The sequence below is a fragment of the Cyprinodon tularosa genome, unplaced genomic scaffold, assembly GCF_016077235.1.
Source record: "Cyprinodon tularosa strain WSP-4 unplaced genomic scaffold, ASM1607723v1 ctg279, whole genome shotgun sequence".
Classification (NCBI taxonomy): domain Eukaryota; kingdom Metazoa; phylum Chordata; class Actinopteri; order Cyprinodontiformes; family Cyprinodontidae; genus Cyprinodon; species Cyprinodon tularosa.
In genome coordinates this window covers 86821-99067 of record NW_024038984.1, presented here as the reverse complement: position 1 = coordinate 99067, position 12247 = coordinate 86821, and positions in this window count along the sequence as shown.

The window sequence follows — 12247 nt, the reverse complement described above, 5'->3', positions numbered from 1 at the left end:
CAATGCTTCTATGTATTTTAATGGAGATATATTTAAAATCAATGTGTTTGCCCCTAACAATGATTTTATTTTATTTTTTTAAAGAAAGGTCTTGTTGCAGGTAAGAACCTGGAGACACTACAGAATAAAAGAAATGGCACCAGTAGCATTGGGATCCACATAGCCACTGTATTGCCAGTTCTACTGAGGGTAACATTGTCCCAGAAACACATGGATGTCAGCTGGTCTCTAAATATGTGTGTATGTGTGGGTAGGGGTGTGTTTGTGTGTGTGTGTCGGTGTGTCGGTGTGTGTGTGTGAAATGAAGCATTAAAGAGCAAGGGACCTAACCGCTGCTTGTCGTGCAAGGCCTTTCCCTCTGTGAAGTCCACTGAGATTGTGAGTGAAGTAGAAATGACCCAGAAAGAAAGAACAAGCATTTGTACTGACATTGGAATATTAAGGGAGCCACTTAGTGCATTTTAATTTCTGTCTTGGGTTATTGGTGCTAGCAGTGGTAATGTGAATATTTATTAAAAATAAAAGAATGGAAAGGAAACTATTTGTAAGCAGAGCAGAGCTCTTTTTTTATATATTTTTTTAGGGACCATAAGGGTAAGAAATACTAATTAAGTGATCTCTCTTGCTATTGCAGTGATGTCTTTGTAACTGAAAGGTCGCTCTTCAAGACATTGAAGAAGTGGGAAAAAAACGTTGTTAGGTTCCCAGCACCTTTACATGACACACCAGCCAAAGCACCATGTAAACTTTCTAAGATTTAAATTTGCCTTTCACCTATAGCGCCTCCTGAAATGTTTTACACAAGGGGCCATATGGAGCCATTAAATATTTTGGGGTGACTTTCCCAAATCAAAGCCCATTAACTGACCCCCCCAAAATACTGTGATAATGTAATATTACTATATTCTGTAATCTGAGCTACTAAAAAAATATTAAAGATTTGTCTTCTGTTTTATTTTTACAAAAATATACTTCAGACTGACCAAAAGAGGTAAATAACTAAAGCAATGTAAATTAATAAACTACCAAACATGAATGTAATGACAACATATATATAGAAATATACTGTACAGAGCAGTGTTCTTCCTAAATCTGGCTCATGCTACAGCAGGTATAAAAAAACTACAATTTGCACAATATAAACAGGTGTTGTAGAACCCTTTTTACCCAGTCCAAATCCAGAGATGGAGGTGTTGTTTCTCAGATAGCGTACACAAAGGAGGAAAAATTGTTAAGTATTAACAATATTTATTCCAGTCATGTTTAACAAAATCATTGAAACAAGCAGAAGTTGCAGAGGAAGATCTTACTATCTTTTGGGCCCTTATGTTCTGACCATTGCAGGGGAAGACCACACTGAAAAAGCTGAGACTTTTTGCCATCTTTCCCTTTTTATCTAAAAGTCAGTTTCCCCCACAGACCCCCAGTCGATGTTCTTGGCCTTCTCACACAGCCTGCAGTATGACCATATAAGAGGATGTTGGAGTCTCTCCGGCCACCATATGTCAGCATAAGAATGTCAGTTTTTGCTGACCCCCACAGAAGAGGGGACAGATATAAAAATGTTATCCAAATTTAATAGTAATCTAAAAATAGTTATGGAAATATTTACATGTAGGGGAGTCTGGCCTATTGGTTAGTGCTTTGCGCTTGGACTCCCACACTGCTGTCCGGAGCTGCACAATGGCAGCCCACTGCTCCCCAAGGGGATGGGTTAAATGCAGAGTTAATATCATTGCTCTTTACTTGTGACAATGTAATAACAAAAACAAAGCTAATTTAAAACAGAAAATAAAATAAGGAGAAATTAATTTCTTCAAATTTCCCCCTTTGAGGTGGTCTAAAACCCACCTCACAGAATATTCCAACTGCTTGTTAAATGCTGATAAGATCAAACAAATCAATTGTAACTCAAATGCAGTTATTTGTGCCTGATATTGAACCAAAGAAACAGAAGAGTAATAAAGCATATTCAAAAGGAAAGTCCTTGCACTGTCCATTGGAAATTCAAATCCCAGTTTTCTGCATAACAGACATCAATACTGCCCACTACATTATTAACCCACATTCATGTTAATATTTATCCACATATTATTTTAAATAACAACATTTTTCAAAGTGGAGGGTCTGCTAAACTTGTATTACTTAATTTACAGTGAAGTAGGGCATTGAATGGAATCAGCCAAGGATTTATTGTCTGACACCAGCTGCTTACAGCCAGCCTCAAGCACTCATCCTGAAGATCAGTTTTTTGTGTGCCATGTGATCCAACCACACTACCTTTGTAATCGACCAGGAGATTGTGATGGTCACAACTAGTCTCATATTGAGCTTTCCTTGCCAATGATGCAAAACTTTTAAACAGAGGCTTTGACATATAGAATGCAGCTTGCTGCTAAAACAGCACATACACTCACCGGCCACTTTATTAGGTACACCTGTCCAACGGCTCGTTAACACTTAATTTCTAAGCAGCCAATCACATGGCGGCAACTCAGTGCATTTAGGCATGTAGACATGGTCAAGACAATCTCCTGCAGTTCAAAGCGAGCATCAGTATGGGGAAGAAAGGTGATTTGAGTGACTTTGAACGTGGCATGATTGTTGGTGCCAGAAGGGCTGGTCTGAGTATTTCAGAAACCGCTGATCTACTGGGATTTTCACGCACAACCAGCTCTAGGGTTTACAGAGAATGGTCCGAAAAAGTAAAAACATCCAGTGAGCGGCAGTTCTGTGGGCGGAAATGCCTTGTTGATGCCAGAGGTCAGAGGAGAATGGCCAGACTGGTTCGAAATGATAGAAGGGCAACAGTGACTCAAATAACCACCCGTTACAACCAAGGTGGGCAGAAGAGCTTCTCTGAACGCACAGTACGTCGAACTTTGAGGCAGATGGGCTACAGCAGCAGAAGACTACACCGGGTGCCACTCCTTTCAGCTAAGAACAGGAAACTGAGGCTACAATTTGCACAAGCTCATCGAAATTGGACAATAGAAGATTGGAAAAACGTTGCCTGGTCTGATGAGTCTCGATTTCTGCTGCGACTTTCGGATGGTAGGGTCAGAATTTGGCGTCTACAACATGAAAGCATGGATCCATCCTGCCTTGTATCAATGGTTCAGGCTGGTGGTGGTGGTGTCATGATGTGGGGAATATTTTCTTGGCACTCTTTGGGCCCCTTGGTACCAATTGAGCATCGTTGCAACACCACAGCCTACCTGAGTATTGTTGCTGACCATGTCCATCCCTTTATGACCACAATGTACCCAACTTCTGATGGCTACTTTCAGCAGGATAATGCGCCATGTCATAAAGCTGGAATCATCTCAGACTGGTTTTCTTGAACATGACAATGAGTTCACTGTACTCAAATGGCCTCCACAGTCACCAGATCTCAATCAGATAGAGAATCTTTGGGATGTGGTGGAACGGGAGATTCGCATCATGGATGTGCAGCCGACAAATCTGCGGCAACTGTGTGATGCCATCATATCAATATGGACCAAACTCTCTGAGGAATGCTTCCAGCACCTTGTTAAATCTATGCCATGAAGAATTGAGGCAGTTCTGAAGGCAAAAGGGGGTCCAACCCGTTACTAGCATGGGGTACCTAATAAAGTGGCCGGTAAGTGTATGTTCAAGGCGGGAATAAATCTAGCAGTAAGTAGTGAGTTTACATCCATTTAAAGGTCACCACATAAATCACAGCAACATAAAATACAAAACTCCATAGTTACAGGCCTCTGCAGCACATGTGGTGCTTGTCTTATGCCTATAACACCATCCTCACCATTTTATACGTTACTGAGACAACAACTGAAACGCCAATAGTTCAATGATAAAAAATGTCCTAATTTAATTCAAACTATAAACAACTAAATCAAAACACAACACAGAATAAGCAGGGCAAACTCAGCTTCACTTGTTAGCTGTTAACTATATCTGGCAGGCAACCTGGGTGGCCAGCATTTTTCTGCTTTTTACATTCGGTGTCATAATTCACACCTCTTTTGTGTTTTTTGTTAAATGCGCTCACTTGTTTTGCATATAGTTCTGTTCACCCGTGTAATTTAGTGTTTTCTTTTCCCTCACAAGTTCATTCTCTTCATTGTCAAATCACCTTAATTCAACATATGTCTGTCGATGTGCCATTGCAACTTTTTACTTTTGCCACCATAAACTGCCACAGATTACTACATCCCATCATTGTTCAGGTCCTAATGTGTCAACATCACACTTATAACTGGTTAACCTAGGATTTACTGACATAAATCTAATTTACTGATAATTATGTATTATCATATGCAAGCTGAAAGTGTCTGAAAGCCTATCAGTGAGTGCTAGGATTTCCAAGGAACACTTGAATGTGAGCAGCGCCTGGACATTGAATGCAGGGTGCAGCTCAGATGAGACTACTTGGAGCTGATGAAAACATTTCCAGTCTTGTGTGCATTTTATGGACACCAAGTAAGTTTAATGCTGCTCTGGCATGTTTGTATATATTTTTCAGGAAGATTTGTTTGTTTATAAATATCTTAATTCAACATAATTTTGTCACATTATTTCATGTATCAAGATGCAGAGTGCTGTTATTCATTACTTGTACTCTGTGTTATATTTAGCCTGACAAATGTTGAATCAGTACCTATATCTGTTTAAAGTAGTTCTGATGTACTAACCCCTTGCTCACACTGGCTCCGGTGCAGTTACCGAGCCGACGGAGAGCGCAACTCCCGCACACCCCCTCTCACACCGCCCTTTTGACTACGGTGCGGTGCGGCTCTGCGGCTCCGGCAACAGGTCCGGAGATTTAACAGAAGTTCACTTGAGTTCACGTAACTTCACGCGATAACTCTGCAGCGCCGGAGTGTCTCGGTAACCGCAGCCGGACAGCTCAGCAGCCGGTGAGAGAGGTTTACGTCTTTTTAATGACTTGGAATCACTGCGGCGCCGCACCCACCGCACCGCAACGGTAAGACCGGAGTCGGTGTGAGCCTGGGGTTATTTTGTTTCTTTATTGCAGTTTCCATGTTGCTAGCTGATCTGATTGTTTTAATAGCATCAGTGTTTGATACAGGCTTACAGCAGACTTTAAAGGTTAGTTATTGAATGCTCTTTATTTAAATAAATAGAAAGATTCCTATGTTTAGTGGATATACTTTGCTCTTGTTAATATGGATAATAAGCAGGGTAAATTATAGCTATTTATTACTGTTGTAGTTGTAGTTATTTACTTATTATCCTGATTGCATTTTTACATTTATCTCTTTGTTTAGAACACACGCACATACAAATACCTGTTTTTCCCTGGATCTGACCACATGCTGTTTGGAAAGAAAGTCTGATAAAGGATTCTCTGGCCAAAATCTCTCTGAAGTGCTCCCATCCTAATCTGAACCATTAATCCATATTTGATAGAAAGTCTAAGACTTTACGTTTGTGTTGCCTTACAAATTGCAATTTATAATTACATAGGAGCAGGTGGTGCATATATCGAGGCAGGAATTTTTGCACTATGGCAGCAGAGCTGGAAAAACTACTGACTTTAGAGATCGCAATTATGCTTTATTGTATCACACAGAATACACTGATAATTTATAAGTAATAATTTTTTTGGATACATTCTGTCACGATCTCAGCACTGATGTTGGTCCTCATATAATAACCGCAGTGCTACACTGAAGACTTGGACTCTGAAAGCAAAGAAAATGTATTCTTCCAACCAACACAATCTGGCTATCAAACTAAAAAACTATAATGACTTAGTCTTTTTATATAAATCTGCTGAGCAGCTCTCTAAAACATGACAAAGATGTGGAAGAAATAATTAAAAAAAAAATAGGTATATTTGCTATCATAGGCCATATAAACTCCATTTCCTACACACACTACTAAAACACTATTTATAAAATAATCTGTGTAACCAAACCTTGTCATTCCTTGTCAAGAAAGGTGATTCGGGCCCTGCACAAGCACTTTTGCACCATCACAGGCTCCTTATTTTTGGAGGGGGAGAAATAGTGGGAGCAGTTCATGTTGCTGCAGTCTGACCATTAGATGATACTTAAATTCACACGCTGTAGGTTTAACAATTTACTAATCTGTGCTGTGTGGTATCTTTGCACTAAATGTCAACTACTAATACATTAAGCAAAATAATTAGCTCAATATATTTCCACTCACTGCTAAGGTGTCCCCCTTAGCATTTCAGATGTTTCTTTGATAAAGTGAATTGCTTCTAGTCTATGGTAATGTCATCCTACATAGAAGGGTATGCTCATAGCGTCTGTCTTCAAATGGACATAATCTAGTCTCTTTGGAATTCAAAAGTAGCATTTGTTTTTGATATATACATCATCTGTTGAGAATTAGTAGATGTTGGATATATCTTTCAGTAAAAATGCTAAAACATAAGGAAGCAAAAATAATTAGATTGATGTTCATTTTCAAAGCTCCAGCAGCCTCATCAGTGCATTGATGGCTGCATTCCCATTTGGATGCAGGGAAAAATAGTTGAGTACAAATAAAAGATGTATTTAGTGCTTTTTATATTGCATCAACATTCCATCCTGTCTTTGCACTGCAATACAGTTCAATACGCTTCTCATTTGACATCATAGAACATTATGGATTCATTTCTTCTGGCCTTACTTTTGTCTAATGAGGAATTCCGCATGATGCAAGGAAGAGCAGCGTTTCAGTTTCAGCCCCTGTGGAATACGGTTGAGCCAATCAATATGCCAATTCGCTAATTGATGGCTGAGGCACAGATTCGCATCCTGCAGTCTTAATAGCCACCCTAGTCAAGTGGTTTGAGCCATGTTAAAAACATCCATTCGGCTGTGAGGTATGTTTACTAATTCATTAATTAAGGGGAATATATTTACTAAAGTACCGTTTGGCATTTATACATCACACTGACATGTGTATTGATGTGGGTATAGGATATGGAAGACAGCACTAATTTCTAACATTATTAGAGACCTGTCTTTGCACCACCTGGTTTGCAGTGCAATCTTGTTCAGAAAAAATGCTTACAGCATCCACTATTCACTGACACAGAACTGGACAAACACACACACACACAACTACAATCAATATAATCATTAATTGGAAGTGTGTGTGAGCATGTGAGAGAGCTTAAAATTCTTCAGTGTCAATATGGTTCATTAATAGTTTTAATTTGCTAGTAAATAGGGCCAGTGTCAAAATTCAAGTATGGGGCACTAAATGGGTCCAATTGCTTAGATCTGCATGTATTCTGCACAGCACTGCATGGTCACCTTAAAGTGTGTTTGAGTTATGATAAACATTTCTCTACTTTGAGAGTGGAGCGGCCAATTTGGACAAAAAATGAATGTTGTAAATGGGTTTAGAATGAGAAAAATAAATTGGAATGCATTAGTTAGTTTGAGACATTTTTCTGTATGCCTGTCATAGTCACGCTTAAAATTGTACAATAATCAATAGAAAGTAGGTTTACTGACAAAGTCAACAATCAACAAGCAATGTTTGCAATACCCAAACTAATCAAAATCTATTCATATATGACAGTACAATTACAAACTAGAAGTACGATCTGAATTATAGGGAAAAATAACATTTCCAACTGTCATGTTTTTTCTTTTTAACTTTTTGACCCACATGCAAGAAAAATTCTCAGGCAAAACTGTGTTTGAAATAAATGTTAATATTTAAACAGGTTACTATGAAATGACAGGTGATCCAACAAAGAAGGGACAAGAGGATTGATCAGGAGCTTGTTGAGAATAAGGTTAGCCACCAGGGAGAAGTGAGCGGGTCCGGGATTTTCCAGTCTGACCCTGCCTGTAACTCAAATATAACTGCAGTTGGTACATAAACCAAAATAATAATTTCTGATGTTTAGAACCAATGTAGATGCTCAGAACAGCAAGGCTCCTCTCCAGTGGAACCAACTACAAGTTTGAGTCCGTGAGGCAGACAGCCTGTCTATTTTTAAGGGTAGGCTTAAAACTTTCCTTTTTGAAAAAGCTTTTTAGTTAGAGTGGCTCAGGTTATCCTGAGCTATCTCTATAGTTATGCTGCTATAGGTTTAGACTTCTGGAGGACATAGGGACCCCTATTTAATCATTCAGCTTTATTCTATCTGTATTCTTCCACTCTGTAGAATCTATTAGTTCAATCTCTAACGTTATGCTCTCTCTGCTTTTTCTCATAGTAGCTTTGCCTCATCTGTTCCTGTTTGGCTGTGACACCACCCTGGTGAGAAATATCAGCTGTGCTGCTGCCATCAACACCTTTGTTTTATAGATGTTGGAGATCGGCCTGTTTTTCCAGTGTAGTCCTGTTTCTCTGACTGTGACTGCCTAGATGTGCTCTCTTCATTCTCTGACATGGAAGAGAACTGTAAGCGTTTTGAGGCTATTTTTATCACTGCTTTATCACTGCTTCTGTGTCCTTGAACCCCAGTCAGCCTCTGCAAATGGCCTGGTTCTGCTGGAGGTCTCTTCCTGTTAAAAGGGAGTTTTTCCTCTCCCCTGTCGCTACAAGCATGCTTAGTGTGAGGGATTGCATTCGAGTCAATGAGTCGATGCAATGAATTGGTTTTCCTCAGATGGAAAACTTTGAATCAGTTTGACTGTATGATCTGGTTAACTGTCAAGTGCCTTTAGATGAAATGTGTTGTGAATTGGCGCTATATAAAAAACTGAATTAAATTGAATTAAAAGACCACAGCACATAGGATTTATTTCTCTCCCATTTTCCTAATGAAGCTCCTGGAGGGTTCACATTGGAAGAGGAAACCAACATGGACACCCAGGCCCGGGGTCCAGATCTTCAGAATTACCAAGGCTAAGTTTTGAAGGTTGAACTGCTGCAAAGCAGCCCATTGAAACACATTTCTCTGAGTTTTAGAAATTACAGAACAGGACTGGACCTGAAATCCACCTAAAAAAGCCTTTCCCTTTGGTTGCCAACCAAACCAGCTAAGCACAGAGAAATTATGTTGATGAGTGATTGGCCAAACAGCATTTACTTAAAATGGAGCTGGTTCACCGTCTTTGGTATGGTACAAATCAGCGGTGCTTCAGTTAGTCACTGTACAAATCAGGCTGTGATTTGCTCGTGCTGCAACATAGTCAAGATTCACTGCCACCTCAGCCTTTTGCTGAGGGTCAGGAGTAATTTGTGCTGCTGACTCCCTAACTTACCCAGTGTAGGAATGAGACACTGATTTGTTCACACTGCCAGGCTATGTTTTGGCCTGAATAATTCATGCCTTCATACATGCAGTACACAAACTTTCTGAGAATGTTTCTGTTGTACCTATTCACATAATATGCCAATGAACTGAGATAGAACGGAGGTGATCTGGGATAGATAATACAGTATTTTATGTAAGAGTTTTTTTTTTTTAGGTGTAATTTGATAACTTAATAAGTAAGAGATTTATTAAATCTAAAAGTCAACAAAGTCATAGACTTTTTTACTTTTTAAATTAAGCCATCCAATCCTTGGATGTGCCAGAAATTTTAAATAATGTAAGTTGAGACCCTGAAAAGTTTGTTTGATATTTATTACCAGTTTTATAGAACATTTAAAAGTCTGTTAAAGGTCTAGGATTAGCACACTTAATGTCCCTGAAGACATGTTTATTGCCCATTATAAATTTAAAGGAGCAGAAGGTCTAATTAAAGCCCCGTATATAGCACAATAATAGCACAATATGTAACCAAGGCAGCTCATTTGAATTGTAATACCAAAATGTATTAGCATGTACTGTAAGTGATTCTGTAAACAAATCTTTTCAAGGAATTATTTCAATGTACTTGCTCTAGTAATTTAGTTCTCTCAGAAGAACTGCTTTCTCCATCACTACTCTGGGTTTGCTTGTTTTTTCTATGGTTCATACAGTATAGATATATAGTTAATTCGTAATTCTAATCCACCCTTGGGTGAATTCCTACATGGTTGTAAGTTTTGTGTTTAGCAATGCTTTTTTTTTGCCTACAATATTCACCAACTTTTCTCTAGTAATTTATAGGTTTTCTGCAGTGTGGTCTCACTTTATCTTTAGTGATTTTGTTATAAATTTTAATTATTGACTAGATATTAATTAACTGCCTCTCATATGGAATAGATGGAGTTAAAGAAACATTTTTTTCAGTATCATGGGGCCTCAAGGAGATCACCATCTAATTAGATTTATTGCCCACTTAATTATATTTATACTTATATTCTTTGTGGTAGAACAACAAAACGTAGAGAATAATTGTGAATAATTTATGCAAAATTATTATAACAAGATTTTGTTCCCATAAAGTATGCTACAGTACAAAGGGTTCTAAATGTTTAGAAAATAGCTAAAACCTTTTACCATAAGGTGGTTTTCCGAAGAGGTTCTAGTTTGGTTCTCCATTGCTTGTTATAAAGGTGCCTCATCTCAGCACTGATTCTCACTTGCCATTTCCTATGTAGGAGAGATTCAAGCTTTTAATACCAACATAAGGTTTCTCAAATTAGGCAACCATTTATTAATGAAGATACTAAACGATATAACTGGATTTTGAATAAATTCGAAACAAATTAAATAAAGGAATTTGAATGGACTGGAATCTAATTAAAACCTTTTCTCTAAAGCTACTTGAGATGGAATTTATTTTAAAATGATATCTTGTTAAAAAGCTTAAAGGAATAGTACACCCAAAACATGATTAGCCTTCATTTGCTACTCACCCCCATGCTGAACAACACTCTGGAGTACTTTTTTGATATCTCAAATGCATCTGGAGATCTGGGAGGCTTCTTGCTGTCTGCTGACATTCAAATAATGGAGGTCTATGGTGACCGAGACAGAAAGGTCCATAAAAGTCCACAAAAAATGTGTCAATATTCCTCCATACTGCTCGTCCAATGTATTCCAAGTGTCCTGAGTGGGTAGCATCCAGAATTTACTCGAAATGAAGTCATTTAGAATGTTTTTAGAGTATAAACAGTAGTGTATAGGATTTCCTGAAAGCGCGCACATGCGCGATCACGAGGCTACGGAAGCCGGCAGACCAAACCAGATGAAAGTGCGCATTCAGCGTCTGCTCTTCCAATAATGCAAGCGTAGAAGAAGAAATGTGCCGTTTACCTGTGCAAAGAAAGAAACAACGAAAGAAAAATGTCTGAGGACTTCAGTGTTGAGGAAGAGCATGAGTTCTTTGCCGAGCTGAATGCGCTGGTTTGGTCTGCCGGCTTCCGTAGCGTCGGGATCGCGCAGGTGCGCGCTTTCAGGAAATCCTATACACTACTGTTTATGCTCTAAAAACATTCTAAATGACTTCGTTTCGAGTAAATTCTGGATGCTACCCACTCAGGAAACTTGGAATACATTGGACGAGCAGTATGGAGGAATATTGACACGTTTTTGTGGACTTTTATGGACCTTTCTGCCTCGGGCGCTGGGCACCTCCATTATTTGAATGTCAGCAGACAGCAAGAAGCCTCCCAGATCTCCAGATGCATTTGAGATATCAAAAAAGTACTCCAGAGTGTTGTTCAGCATGGGGGTGAGTAGAAAATGAAGGCTAATCATGTTTTGGGTGTACTATTCCTTTAAGGATATCAAACTATACAATCATCAGTTACTAAAGATCTTTGAGACTATAGATCTTTGAGGTCTTTTGTGTTTTGATGACTCTATGGGATTTCTTAGAGTAATTGCTAAATCAGAGCCTCACATAGTAGCTGATACAAATGACTGAACATCTTTGTTAACATGTTCCAGATGACTCAAATGCAGTCACATATGTGCAGATTAGCATTTCTTAATTGGGCAAAGGATATGAGTACATGTCCAGAGGTCAAGGTTTAGCACTATTAGATGTGTGTTTTCTAGGCTGTAAAATATTAATTTGAAGCTAAAAGAATGTAAATACTGTCATTTGAAAGACTTCATATAAAGCTAATGAAGCAAGTAAAGAGTAAACATATTTTAAAATGTCTAATCATTATTTGGCCCTCTGTGTTGTATTTTCCAATTTTTTTTTGCGTATCCGGGCAATTCTTTATGGTTGGAAGATCTTCCCGACTTAAAGGTACATTGCGCAAGTTTAAAAGGTAGACATTGTTTTATTTCCCATGAATGCCTTTACAATTGCCTGACATGTAAAGTTTGTTTTACTCTATTTACCGCAGTTGCCAATGTAAGCGCCATTAGGCTCAATTATTAGTTAGTGGGAGAGAGATATGGATAGAATTCCATGGTTACTTGTTCTCT